The 13,054-nt window shown below is 42.0% G+C and overlaps 1 protein-coding gene across 1 annotated transcript in view; it reads left to right on the forward strand.

Annotated features, from left to right (window-relative positions):
• cntfr (ciliary neurotrophic factor receptor) overlaps positions 1-13,054 on the forward strand; it is a 202,019-nt gene that overhangs the window by 69,104 nt on the left and 119,861 nt on the right. The gene's annotated exons all lie outside the window — the stretch shown is intronic.

Consider the following 13,054-nt stretch of genomic DNA (forward strand, 5'->3'; position numbering starts at 1 on the left):
TCATCTCACACGGCTGCGAAATAGAATCTAAAATGGGTCTCCGGAAGAAAAGAAAAAAGCCGCGCATTATGCCTCGGCTTGTTCGGTATACGTATGTCTATGAGTGCTGGAAGGCGTTTGATTAACATCCATCTCTGCATCGCCTCTTTTCTGAGCCACCAGCAGACAATAAAAACCATTACGGACACTTTGCTGTACACCAGTGGATGTTTGTCATCCCATTGTGCTGCATGGCAGCACCGTGAGATTACGTTTGTTTCCTCGTTATTCATCCTTTTATGTTTACGTTCTTTCCCACGAAAAATGGCCCTGCAACTCAACTTTCATGACTTGGAATCCCGTTGGTGTTTGTTTCGTGCCATTTACAGGTTTGTTGTCTTGTTTGGTTTACTGGTGTGAGCCGGATGTTAACCACAGTGCTGGTGCCATTTAGAGCTTAAGCTTATTTGCTCTCGCCTCGAACTGTGTTCCAGCCGCTTAGTCATTTTACTGTGAGTGGAATTTGTCCTTATAGATTTGTACATTTTATCTTTTTTTTTTAATTAATTACAAACATTGTAGAGTCTAGCCCGTTCCCAGCGTGTAATTAACTGCTGTCACAACCAACACAGACCTTAATACAGAGAGGTAAATAATGATTAAATTTGTGCAGCAGTGTTTTGGATGGATTATTTGCTGACTGAAACATTCCTAAGTATAAGCTGCTTGAAAGGAAGGAGAGTGGAATGAAATTACTGCAATTAATTTCATATTTAAGTGAAAACTGTATTACGTCTCCTTTGACATGCAGACCCTCTGGCTTCGATCAGCCGATCAGAGAGCCAGAATCCTGTTGTGGACCCCTCAGATGTCTCTGAATGTGAACACCAACAGTAAAATTACTCAACCTGGTCACCAGGGAATAGCACCAAACGGAGGAATTAGACTAGGGCCAACATGTTGTATTGTTTGCTGTGATGGATCACTGGGCTCGGGTAATTTCTCATCTTTTACAGGAGAAATGACACCAACTGGCTCATTTCAAGGAGGGAAAACAAACCCATTGAACCAATATTTATAGTGGATGGGCATTTAAAGCTAACGGCTTGCAGGCAACCGCAGGGAGGATTCAATAAAAAGACAGCAGTAGGCTGATACAACAACCCAGTGGCCAGAAGAAATGTCCTATGTTCCTGTAAACCACGGGATGAGTTGAATGTCCATAAAAATTTCATATCAGCCTTGGATAACGCTCGCAGGAACGCACAATGCCCCGTGGTTTGAACTTCTTAGTAAAGGTTAGAAAAGATATCCCGTTCCGTGTTTAAATAATAATGTAACGGAACCAAGTCACGTAAGAACCGTAACAACTAGTGTTACTGCCGTAAATACACAACCAGCCTCCCTTAATCAATTGGGCTCTTCTACTTTGTGAAGTTTCACAAAAGAGAGTCGCTCCTGGGTGAAGGTCCTGTGTTTGTGTGACCCGTCTGCCACCACTCCCTTACTGGCTACTCTATTATACAGCGTAACTTTGAATAATGGCCACCTGGCTGTCACGCTAAATGACTTGCGCTAACAGATAAGTAAAAAAAAAAAAAATGTTATTCAATGGTTTTCACAAACGTAGATTGCACATATTTGCTCTTGGCGACTAAAATGGGTTCAAACTTATCAAAATGCCTTTACTCAATCCACTGTTTACACACAAAACTACACTTATTGGCTGGAAATATAAAATAGCGAATACAAAAAAATTGTCAACTGTATTTTGTGTAAAAATATTCAATGTATACCACTTTTTCCAAACATTTCTTAATTTCATTTGTTTTTGTGCCTAATCTGTGTTAATCATTGGTTTGTAATGCTGCCATAAGCTCACAGTTGTTGACAGTTATACCGCAAACCTCACACCTTTCACCGATTCGTTGGATTACAGTTTTAAAATTAGTTTATATTCACATATTCAGACTACGATAAAAAAAACAAACATGTTAGAACTTGTGTGACTAAATTCTACTTGAATATTTTCCATAATGAATCTTGACTGCAACGTTTCACATCAAATATTGATTTGTATCCGACTCGGCTTGGTTATTCCAAAAGCAGACAAGGTGTGGAACATATTTGTTTAAAACCAAACCAAGACAGACAATGGCAGAATCCTAAAATGGGTGGATTCCTTGAGTTACACTCATGATTATTTTTTAATAGTCAACAATGTATAATTGTTATTTATAGCTCAGCTCAAAAGTCATTAAATGTTTCCCACTGGTGGGTGACAATTATCAGTTGGTTTAATATGAGATATGAAAACAGATCAATCCCCCAGGATCCCCAACAAGATATACATTTTTTTCATTTCTTGTTTTGACATTTCCAAGCAAATACTACCCACACACCGTCGTTCCAGCTCTGTGGTCTGAAAATATGTACCACCGCTGTGATCAGCGCTCAGGGTTCAAGTGCATTTCACTGTCTTACTTGTGAAGTTTATGCTTTCAGTCGGAGCGGGTTAGAGACTTCTTTCTGTTCGGCTGGTTAGATATTCGGCTGAGCAACGCGGGAGACCAGAGTTTCCAGATCCCGTGTGAGAAATATGATTTTGAATGTTGAATATCTAAGTGATGTTGCATAACAGTCTTATATGAGTCCACGATAATCGGTAGACAAACACGGTTACATAAACTGCACACAGATGTGTGTATCCATGCGCGCAGAAGCGATTGTGAATATGCTTTGTCCGCTGTGTTTGTGTGTGTGTGTGTGTGTGTGTGTGTGTGTGTGTGTGTGTGTGTGTGTGTGGACCCCTCTTGCTCTTCTTGCTCCTGTTGTCTTAACAATTCCCATTTCTCTTTCTCCATCATGTTTTTTCAGCGCTTTTCCTCATTTTCTTTTTGTCCAACTTCATCTCCGTCTTCATTTTGTTTCACCTTAATGGTACCACCTATTTTTGCTTCTTTTTTCTTTCTTTTTGCCCCCTACACCGCTTATTCTGCTGTTATGTTTTGGCATTAACTTAGTTCTGACAAGCGAGACCGCTACCTTTTTCAAACACCACTGATAGGATATTTCCCTGCAGCAGGTCATTTAGATGCAGCCGGGATGGACGCAGCGTGCGCCTGTAGGCCAAAACCTTTATAACGGATTGAAGTGCTAATAAACAATGAAAGGGCAGGAGCACAAGTGACAGGTGTGTGTGTGTGTGTGTGTGTGTGTGTGTGTGTGTGTGTGTGTGTGGACAAATGGGAATACAATGTTTATAGCTTTGTCAAAACCTTGATGCGCAGAGTGTTTGCTTAAAGCAGCACACATGTGGTACACACACACACACACACACACACACACAGCTTCAGTCACATCTCTACCTCATGATTGTGACGAGGATTTTCTTTGCGATTGACTCTTTTGCTTTGAGTTTGTATCTATAATTTGCTTTTTTTCATCAAGTTCTAATCTCCGCTCTTTGCATGAGCGATGAAATGGCCTCTTATTTGGGAATTACACAGCCACTTACCGAGCACTCACAACAAATAAATACATTTGTTACCGTCCATAATCATGGGCTGTGCGGGTAGAGCCAATTTCAACAATATAATACGTATTCAGATGATTACTCAGAAACCACCTCAGGCGGAGTGGAATTAAAATATATGTTTTAAACCTTTATTTATTCAGGTTAGATTGACTGAGCCTGCATATTTCTTTCAGCAAGGTTCTGATTCACATTCCTGCTGCAGTGAATATTAATAACTGTGAGCTGACTTGTGAATTAAACTGTTGACCAAAGAGGCAGTGCCGCTAGTTTGATGACTTGCTCAAGGGCATCTTAGACGTAGCCTGGTGTGGGTGCGGGGGCCTGTTTTCCTCCCACATCTTGTGCTTAAATTGACACATTTCCTTTTTTACGAGCTTTGTTTTCTATCTCGAATAAATATGTATTTTACTCGAACTAACTCAGTTTGTCTGAAGACAATATAGACATGGCATTATACACTGAACATGATTTAGATTCAGAGGTTGTCACCGGCCCTGCTTACTCATTGACGAATCATCGTCATGGCACTTCCTCCGGGAAGTTCAGGGCTCTCATGCTGTGTGAAAAGAGGAAATGCTGTCATCAGCGTTTACCGGAGGACACGAGAGAGGGAGGGAGGAAGAGAGAGAGAGAGAGAGAGAGAGAGAGAGAGAGAAGAGAGAGAGAGAGAGAGAGAGAGAGAGAGAGAGAGAGAGAGAGAGAGAGAGAGAGAGAGAGAGAGAGAGAGAGAGTTGAAGGAGGGATTGGACTGGAAAAAAAGATGGTGAGTGACAGAGGTGCCACCATATGAGAAAGGTGAATAGAAAACGGTGTCGAAAAGGTGGAGAGGATGACAGGTGAGGAGAGCAGCAGGTGGAAAAGAGAGCCCGTGGATCCAGAGAGAAAGAGACAGACTGCTCGAGTTAAATTGTTGAATTATCGCATCAGTAGGAAAGACAGAAATTAAGAGAATGGAGGACAGAATGTGGGCCCACAGGGCTTGTGGTGAACAGAGAGAGTCGAGTGAGATAATGAAGGACTCGCTTGCTCTCTATTACACACACACACACACACACACACACACACACCCACTTGTATAGATGCGGGGTGAGCTTAGATAATGACATCAGTGTTAAGTCAGCGGTGACTAAGTGTAGTCCTTCAGAATAGTGCTGTTCAGCAGTAGATGACTCTTCCCAGGCCAACTACAGTGAGCGCACAAGTGTGATGTTAGACGACGTCCTGAGTGCTCAGCAGGTTTTGGTGCACGCAGTCCGCTCGTCATGTCTCGGGCTGCAAATCTAGCTTATAACTTCAGTGATTGAAGTCATGCTTTTTTTTCTTTTTTTTTCTCCTTACTTTTTCTAAGCAGACGTGGCAGACTGGACATTCACCATAATGGGATGACCTTAGGCAGGGCACTTTAAGACACTTTACATAATATACTTAAACACATTATTTCTCTTTAAAAATGACCACGAGGAACTTTTACAGGTCTGACAGTCTACCCCGCTGCAGTCCTGGTTCTGGCTCTCCAGTGCTTCCCCTCCCAACATCGATACTGGGGGTGGAGGGCAGTGTGGGGCTGGTATTCTTACATAAAATAAGAAGTGTTCTCTCTCGTGTCAACTCAGGGAAGACACAAATGAAGCATTTGAGGTATATTTCATTTGATGTTATGAATTTTTCTGCTTGCACTTCTTCATCACTTCTTGATGAGTTCTTGGTGATTTAAATGTACATATATTTGTTTCAACCATAGGAAATAAGCACAATACAAATGTACAATATGAATTGCTCCCCTTTTGGTATGTTTGTATCAAGGTAGCAAAGCAAGAATGTGCGATTGAACACACACATACACACACACACACACACACACACACACACACACACACGCACACACACACACACACACACACACACACACACACACACACACAAGACTATTCCAGTTATGTACCGTATTTGCTCAGAAAGAAGCAACAGGCACTTAGGTGTACTTTAGTGAATGCTCCAATATATTTAGTGTGTTTATGTGGTTGCTGAGGTTCTGGGCCACCCACCCTACCGTGTATGTGGACTTAGTGCACGTATTCCTGCAGTCTGAGGATGCATGAGGAGCGTTAGGCTTAAATATCATCGTGTTCAAGGTTTAGGACATACTTGGGTGCATGTTATCCACGTCTTTTATTGCTTATCCCGTAATGTGTGTGTGTGTGTGTGTGTGTGTGTGTGTGTGTGTACAGTACACGTGTTCATGTGTTTGAAAGGCCACCCAACTGATGGACTGACCGAAATTAAGGCTACAGGCTCTACAAATAGCCCCCAGTGGTAAAGACCTGTGGACAGCGTTTGTGTCTATTTAGTTTTTTGTATGCATGAAAGTGTGCATGTGTAAGTGTGTGTTTGAATGTGTGTATGTGTGTGTGTGTGGAAGTCCGGTCTATGCCGCTACTGTATCCTCTATATTTACTAAAGAGGCTTGGCAAACAGGTTGAGTAAACATACTGTTTTTAGTTTCCGACACTTATTGGGAAACACTCCATTCACACGCAAACACACACGCACACAAGCGTGTCTTTCTCACACAGACACAGACACACTCACACATCAACGCAATAAGACGGAAGGGGAAATTGGCATTTGTCTTTCTTGTTCCTTGCACTTTGTGCGCATCTCTCACTCCATATTTTCTTTTGTGCCTGTTTCTCCACTTTTTATCTGCACTTTTATTTCTCTCTGTCTTCTTCCGTCTCAATACTTAGCTCTTTCTGTGCGACTCCAGGCCTCGATCACAGATGCAAGCTTTCGTCTCAGACATCAGTTACCTCTGGTTTGGGAGGGGAATAAAAGCAAACACAGTTATTGCATTGTAAAAAGAGGCCTCTGTGGTAATATATTGGAAACAAACAATGGGACGGGTACTTCTGTCACTCTAAAACTTTTGAATAAGTCCTTATTTATCTATTTTCTTAACGTAGAAATGACACTGTCAAGCTTGCATTATCTTTTTTTGTAGTTTGTGCTTTTTATAACCTCTTCCTCTGTCCAAGACCCAAGATGTAATAATCTTAAATGTCTATTTGAGATTATAATAATAATAATAATAATAATAATAATAATAATAATAATAATAATAATAATAATAACAATAATAATAATAATAATAATAATAATAATAATAATAATAATAATAATAATCCGGCTGGATACTCAGCATTTATTTATTTATCAAAGGAACGTGTGAGTATTTGAAGTCATGTCAATAAGATGCCGGTCTAATTATTTCCCATAGAACATCAGATGGTTTTGAAGAACACCCTTCATCACTCTGGCCCCAGGAGCTCATTATTCTGCTCACAGAAGGCTTCGTAGATGTGAGATATCAATGTTGTACCACTGAGTCAATTTCTGACTCTGCGTTGGGGAGTAAATTGTGATTCTGTGGCAACGCAGCGGTGCGCCTGAGAGCAGAAACGGAAATAATGGAGATGTAGGCTAGCTTTACAGTGTAGTGTCAGTGAATTCATGACATAATGGAGTCATTGTTCTCTGTAGTGTGGACATTTAATTTGCAATAAACTTTATTACCCGAGATCCTAACTTGTCAGCCGTGACACATCAGGTCTGTTTGCAAGTGTTATGGGGCTAATACGCATTTGTGGATACAAAGCGGATATGAAGCCTTTTGTGATTCCGGAGGGAGCCGTGTGAAGTCGGATGCAGCTAGCTCACACTACACGACCTTCAAAGTCGTCCGATCTTTGTTCTGTTCACACTGCACAACTTGTTATGAGGGCGTTCTGCACGACCTTTCATCCAACGATCCTACCATCCACAGAATAGCCCGTTTTGTCTTTACTATTTGTAGCCCGTTCCCAATAGGTGCAACGACATCTGTCCATGTTGCAAATGAAATGATCATCGGTTGCAGCCATAACCACATTTACTTGTTGTTCCATTTCTGTTGCATTATGGGATCAAATCAACTTTTACAATTTGACTTGTGTTAACCAACAGAAACTGCAAGTAGTATTTAATCGGGGAAAGGTAGTGTGTGTGTGTGTGTGTGTGTGTGTGTGTGTGTGTGTGTGTGTGTGTGTGTGTGTGTGTGTGTGTGTATGTGCGCGCGCGCGCACGCACACATGTGTGCGTGCGTGCGTGCGTTTTAACCACAGTGGACAAGGCCTCAGCTCTGGTTCTGATTAACTCCCTGTAAAAACACCTCTGTTCAGAACATCACAGTCCGTACATCACACACACACACGCACGCACGCACGCACGCACGCACGCACACGCACACACACACACACACACACACACACACACACACACACACACACACACACACATGCTGCGCAGCTCCTGGAGGCTCCCTGTTCACAAAGGGGAGTCTTCACCCATCATTCAAAGCCTCATAGGCCTTAAGAATGCTGACACACACACTGACGCACGCAGACGTGCACACACATGCACACACACGTAGACACACCAAGTGCTCTGTTTTCTTAGCTTTGATACACTTATAGAGTTCAGAGGTGAGAGGGCTGGAGGTAACACTGTGTTTTTCCAGAGCGTTCTAACCACCTATATCTACTTCTACACGCACAAGGAGGTCCAGATGGCTGGGTGGAGACCAAACACACACACACACACACACACACACACACAGCAAACAGTCCTGCTTGAATGCACAAAAACCAATACAATAAGGACTCAGACTGTACACCAGGGATCTGCTACCTGACTTTAGTCTGATGAAGCCCAATGAGCTATCGTCCATTCCTTTGTAGGCTGTTTATTCGCACACGACCTCGCCACTGACGCAAGTTATTGACTCAGTCGGCCATGTTTAATTATATTAGGCTTTAATACTAATTCAAGTCTGTGGACAGATACTACCGACACATTTGCCCACAATGAGCTCAAGACGCTGGCCCCTGAGTTATGATGTTTGTGAACTGGCTACTTCTTTAAAACTTTCACATACTGCAGCTCTGAGAGGTGGGACGTTCACCAGCAGCACGGCAGCAGAAGCAGCCGCCATGCTGCCCGCAAGATGCATAGTAGCCGCCGTGTTCTCGTCTTCTAAATCTCCAGCCAGCTAAGAGCAGTCACATGCGATCAACGGCTGAATTTATCACTCACAGCCAAGTGCCGTCATCCCCTGTGCATGAGCTGTGTGTGTGTGTGTGTGTGTGTTTGTTTATGGGCACGACCCCTGCTACCTCTCGAGTCACGATCAACGTTGTCTTTAGCGAGCAATTATAGCCAGAGCGACTGAGAAAAAGGTCACAGCTGTCCGACTATCAACAAATGCCTACTGTGCACATCAGCGTGCGTGTGTGTGTGTGTGTGTGTGTGTGTGTGTGTGTGTGTGTGTGTGTGTGTGTTGTACCCAAAATGCCAGCAGGCACATTATCAGACTTGAACCCCCACGCCCCCTTCACCACCACCACCTTAATAGCGTGTGGGTAATCTGCAGCGGTCTTGCATGATTGATGAGAGAGTTATTGTTGCCAAGCAAAGAAAAATACGTTAGGGGATGAGGAAGTTGTATTATTGACATTGAAGGTTTCGATTATGTGTGGTGATGTGTTTGCGTGTGTGCGTGAACGTGCATGTTTGGTCAAAAAGGAGCATCTGCAGGGCAGTCGTTGATGGTGCCATGACATGTAGTTCACAGTCACCGTGGATGCTTGGCCAAATGCTATTTTTTTACTAGAAAAAGACATTTCTCTTTACATCATTTGAAAAACAACAAAGAAACTTGTCTGCACACGTTTCACTTTCTGTGAGCCTCCTCTTAACCTTTAGTGATAGATCAAAATGCATACAGGCATTCATTTCGGCACCCATTATTATTTTTCTTTGTGATGAACCTGATTAGAAATATAGGACTATATACTTTACTACTACTATATTATATTTAAGTTAACAAAAATATGTGCGATAATACATCTTTTAATATGTGTATACAATTTCCTCATTTGGTGGATACACTGGATTGTAACAAAAAAACTACTAACAAAATTGCTTTACAATACTTTGAAACAAAGTGTGTGTCATTGCCCCGAGATAGGACAAACATGTCAAAAGTAAGTCAGTTTGTCTCTTTGTTGAGTGTTCAGTGCACAGAACACAAAGCTTATTTCTGCAGCCAGAACCTTACCTTGGAGATTCAAGGTTTTTACTCTTCCTAATGATAGCATTATAATATTCTCCCTCAAAGTACGTTATTCAACCTTTATCCTCGTCCTAGGCAAGTTTCCTCTGAGTATCTATGATTTAAGACATTGTTCTAAATCGGCTAAAAAAAACTCTTAGATCCAAACGGCCTACTCCTTTAGGAGGCTTTATGTTTCAGCTCCAAGAGAAGTGCAGTACAGTTGTTTTTCTCTCTGCCATGCCGCTTTGTTGAACACTTGTTCCTGTTTCTATGCAAAAGCCATTGCTGCAGATGGGGTGTTGTGCCGCTGTGAGTCAGTACATAAAGCAAGCAGGCAGAAATAGGTGTCATTTTACATACTTTTAACGTGCTGCATGGTGCCAGACACACTGGTTTCAGTGTCATAAAAACAGGCGACCTCCAATTACCTCCCAGCAGGATAATGTTCCACTGTCTCAGCATCATATACACTTTAACTGCCCGTGACATCCATAAATCTACATTTGGTTCATACCCTAAAGGAGTTACTGAATAAGATGGTTTCTTATGACCTTTAAAGACAAATCTTTTGTTTGTGTTTCAGTTTGTCAGCACAGGTGTCATTTCTCTCCCATGATGCATAACTCACTTTGAAAGAAAACTAATTTTCCTGCTGATGAACATAATGAACAACAATTTAAGTCCTCTACTGTTAGCGTCTCCTGTGTATTTGATAGCTGTGCTCGATGTGCCTGAAGGCTGTAAACTCTACTCTTGCTGTAAATCAGAGAGCTCATTTATTGCCCGGGAGGATGCTTTACTTCATTTTCTCTGCAGAGACGCTTAGTGATGGACTCTTCCATATGTGGCAGTTGGTTGTCAGGTTCTTTTGGGAGAAAGACAAAAACTTAATGATTGAACATGTGACTGTTTGCAGACACAAAGCTGTTATTTCAAGGGACAAACCTCCAAGTTTCAGATTACAGGATGTTCTCTAGTGCCATTTGGCCCACCAATTTTCATTTGGACACTTCCCATTGTGAGAGAAAGGAGACCAAAGAAAGAAAGAAAGAAAGAGAGTACATATGTGCATTTCTTTAAGAGATGGAATGGTGCCTTCTATTTTCTCCCATGCACGCGCACACACAGACACACATATCAGCCCGCCTAGTGTATTTCCCTCCTGGCTTTCCAATTTAAATGCAAATGTTCCCAAATCGGACTCCACAAAGACGCAGAGGCAAAATCATTTGACGCGGCGATGAATTATATATTTTAATTAAGCAGCCAAAAGAATCACGCCTATTCAGCCCTTTCCTCTCCAATAAGAAATGAATAAATAAATATGGAAGAAGAAGAGGAAAATGAAGAAGATGAAGAAGGGAATACATGGGAGAATTGGGAGGGGTGGACGGCTGGATAAAGGCAGAAGGGTTTGTATTGAGTTTGTGTGATTGCAGCGCTAACCGCCTGTGGGCTGTCATTATATGAGCGATCTGAAGCTGTCAGATTTCAAAACTGTATTGTTTGCTGATAGACGGGCTAAATACCCCCACAACGTCATGCATGCACACACACACACACACACACACACACACACACACACACACACACACACACACACACACACACACACACACACACCACACACAAACCATTTGGATTTTGAAACCAGCACTTGAAGAGCAGAGATGGGGATTGTAATGCTCTGACAAGGGATGCAATTTTAATTTCACCCCCTGTCACTCTCCTCAATATCTTCTCAGATGAAATACATATGAGCTGCCAATCACATCACACACACACACACACACACACACACACACACACACACACACACACACACACACACACACACACACAAAATCTAACTCTCAATCATATGCATTCAGGCAAACTTTCAGTCACTATTTCCCTCTTTCAAAAGTCGCAGGTGTAAACGGCCACTTTTTTTTAATACAACAAAAAGTCCAAACCAGACTCCCCAGTTCGCTAAAACCACTGATAACTGGGAAAAGAAAGTTGCTAAAATGATGCCGTATAGCTGGTATTATATGTTTTTCCAACTTGACGATGGTTTGCTTTTAAGATAAATTGTTGCTCTGCTGAACACATATCCACATAATCCAGTGTATTTGAAAGAATAGCATCAGTAAATTACAATAAACCCCAGTTTGAGTTGAATTATCTACAGATCAAAGCAATCTTAATTCACGATAATCCTGGTTTTAAACTTATACTTGCGTTGAAGCGTTACATGCATTGCAGAGCTGACTGCCACTGTCTTGTGAATGCTGTTGTTACTATCGTTGTGGAACATTTATGCTGGCATGTGTATTGCCATACTGTAATATTTCACCGGTAAATAGCCTGCACCCTTATTTATATACTGATGGTTTTATAGTAAATAGTTAGTTGTTATGGAATTTTACAAGCAACCACGGCCTTAGTAGAGAGGCCAGATCCGGACGCACTACAACACAGACTCTTTGGCAGAAAATATTTGTCTTCTTCCTCTCACATTTAGTTCTCATGAGAAAAACCTTCCTCTTTGTGTCTTTTTGACGTATAATTTTTTTTTAACAAAACACAGAATTAATTTAAAACTCCAGTATTCTTCACATGATGAATAACTTATAAATGTGAAAGTTAACACAATTAGTTTTGCAATGTAAGACAATGTAAAAAGCTGTGTGGGTGTAAAAGCTTCTCATTTTAGATTTGTCCTTCATGAAAACATCTCCGCGTATGTGCAATGTCTTTGACTGTTTTATTGCTTTGTGAGAGATGTTAGCGGGACCGTAAAAGCCTTCTCATGTTCTTCTCTGTCGCTCGGCAGTACTTGACGTCGTGTCTCATCTTTCCGAGACGCTTAAACTCAGCACAGCAAGTTCATGTTCAAGCTTGACAAGGAGAAACACTGAGAGCAGGGGATAGAGTTTGCGAAATGGAAATGAGGAGATATTACCCTGAAGAGAGTGAGGAAGACTCTCAGGGATATGGCAGAAGAAGAGAAGTGGAAGAGAGAATGAAGAGTAGAAGTGAGTAAGAGAGAGAGAGAGAGAAGAAAGGGAAGGGTGAAACTAAACACAGACCAAGAGATAGTGGGAGATGGCAGTGTTTGTAACAGCTGGAGTTGTGCATCAAAAGAACAAGGAAAATCACTTTCCTTTCTTCGCCTCTATTTAGAGCGCTCACTCTGTCCTAACACATGCAGACACAGACACCTTACTCACCACAAGTGTCAGCAGCAGGCAGACCCCAAGACAACCATTGTGCAGCAAAGAGAGGCAGTTGGCTCTCCTACCTACTGAGAGGAGGCAGAGGAGCAGCCCACACAGAGACGACAGGGGCTGTGGGTTCAGGCCCCTTATTTTTGGCGTCCGCTCTGCTCAAGTGTCCTTAAA

Source organism: Clinocottus analis, unplaced genomic scaffold (assembly GCF_023055335.1).
Source record: "Clinocottus analis isolate CAN_PGR_092001 unplaced genomic scaffold, fCliAna1.0.p SCAF_13, whole genome shotgun sequence".
In the NCBI taxonomy this organism is placed as follows: Eukaryota; Metazoa; Chordata; class Actinopteri; order Perciformes; family Cottidae; genus Clinocottus; species Clinocottus analis.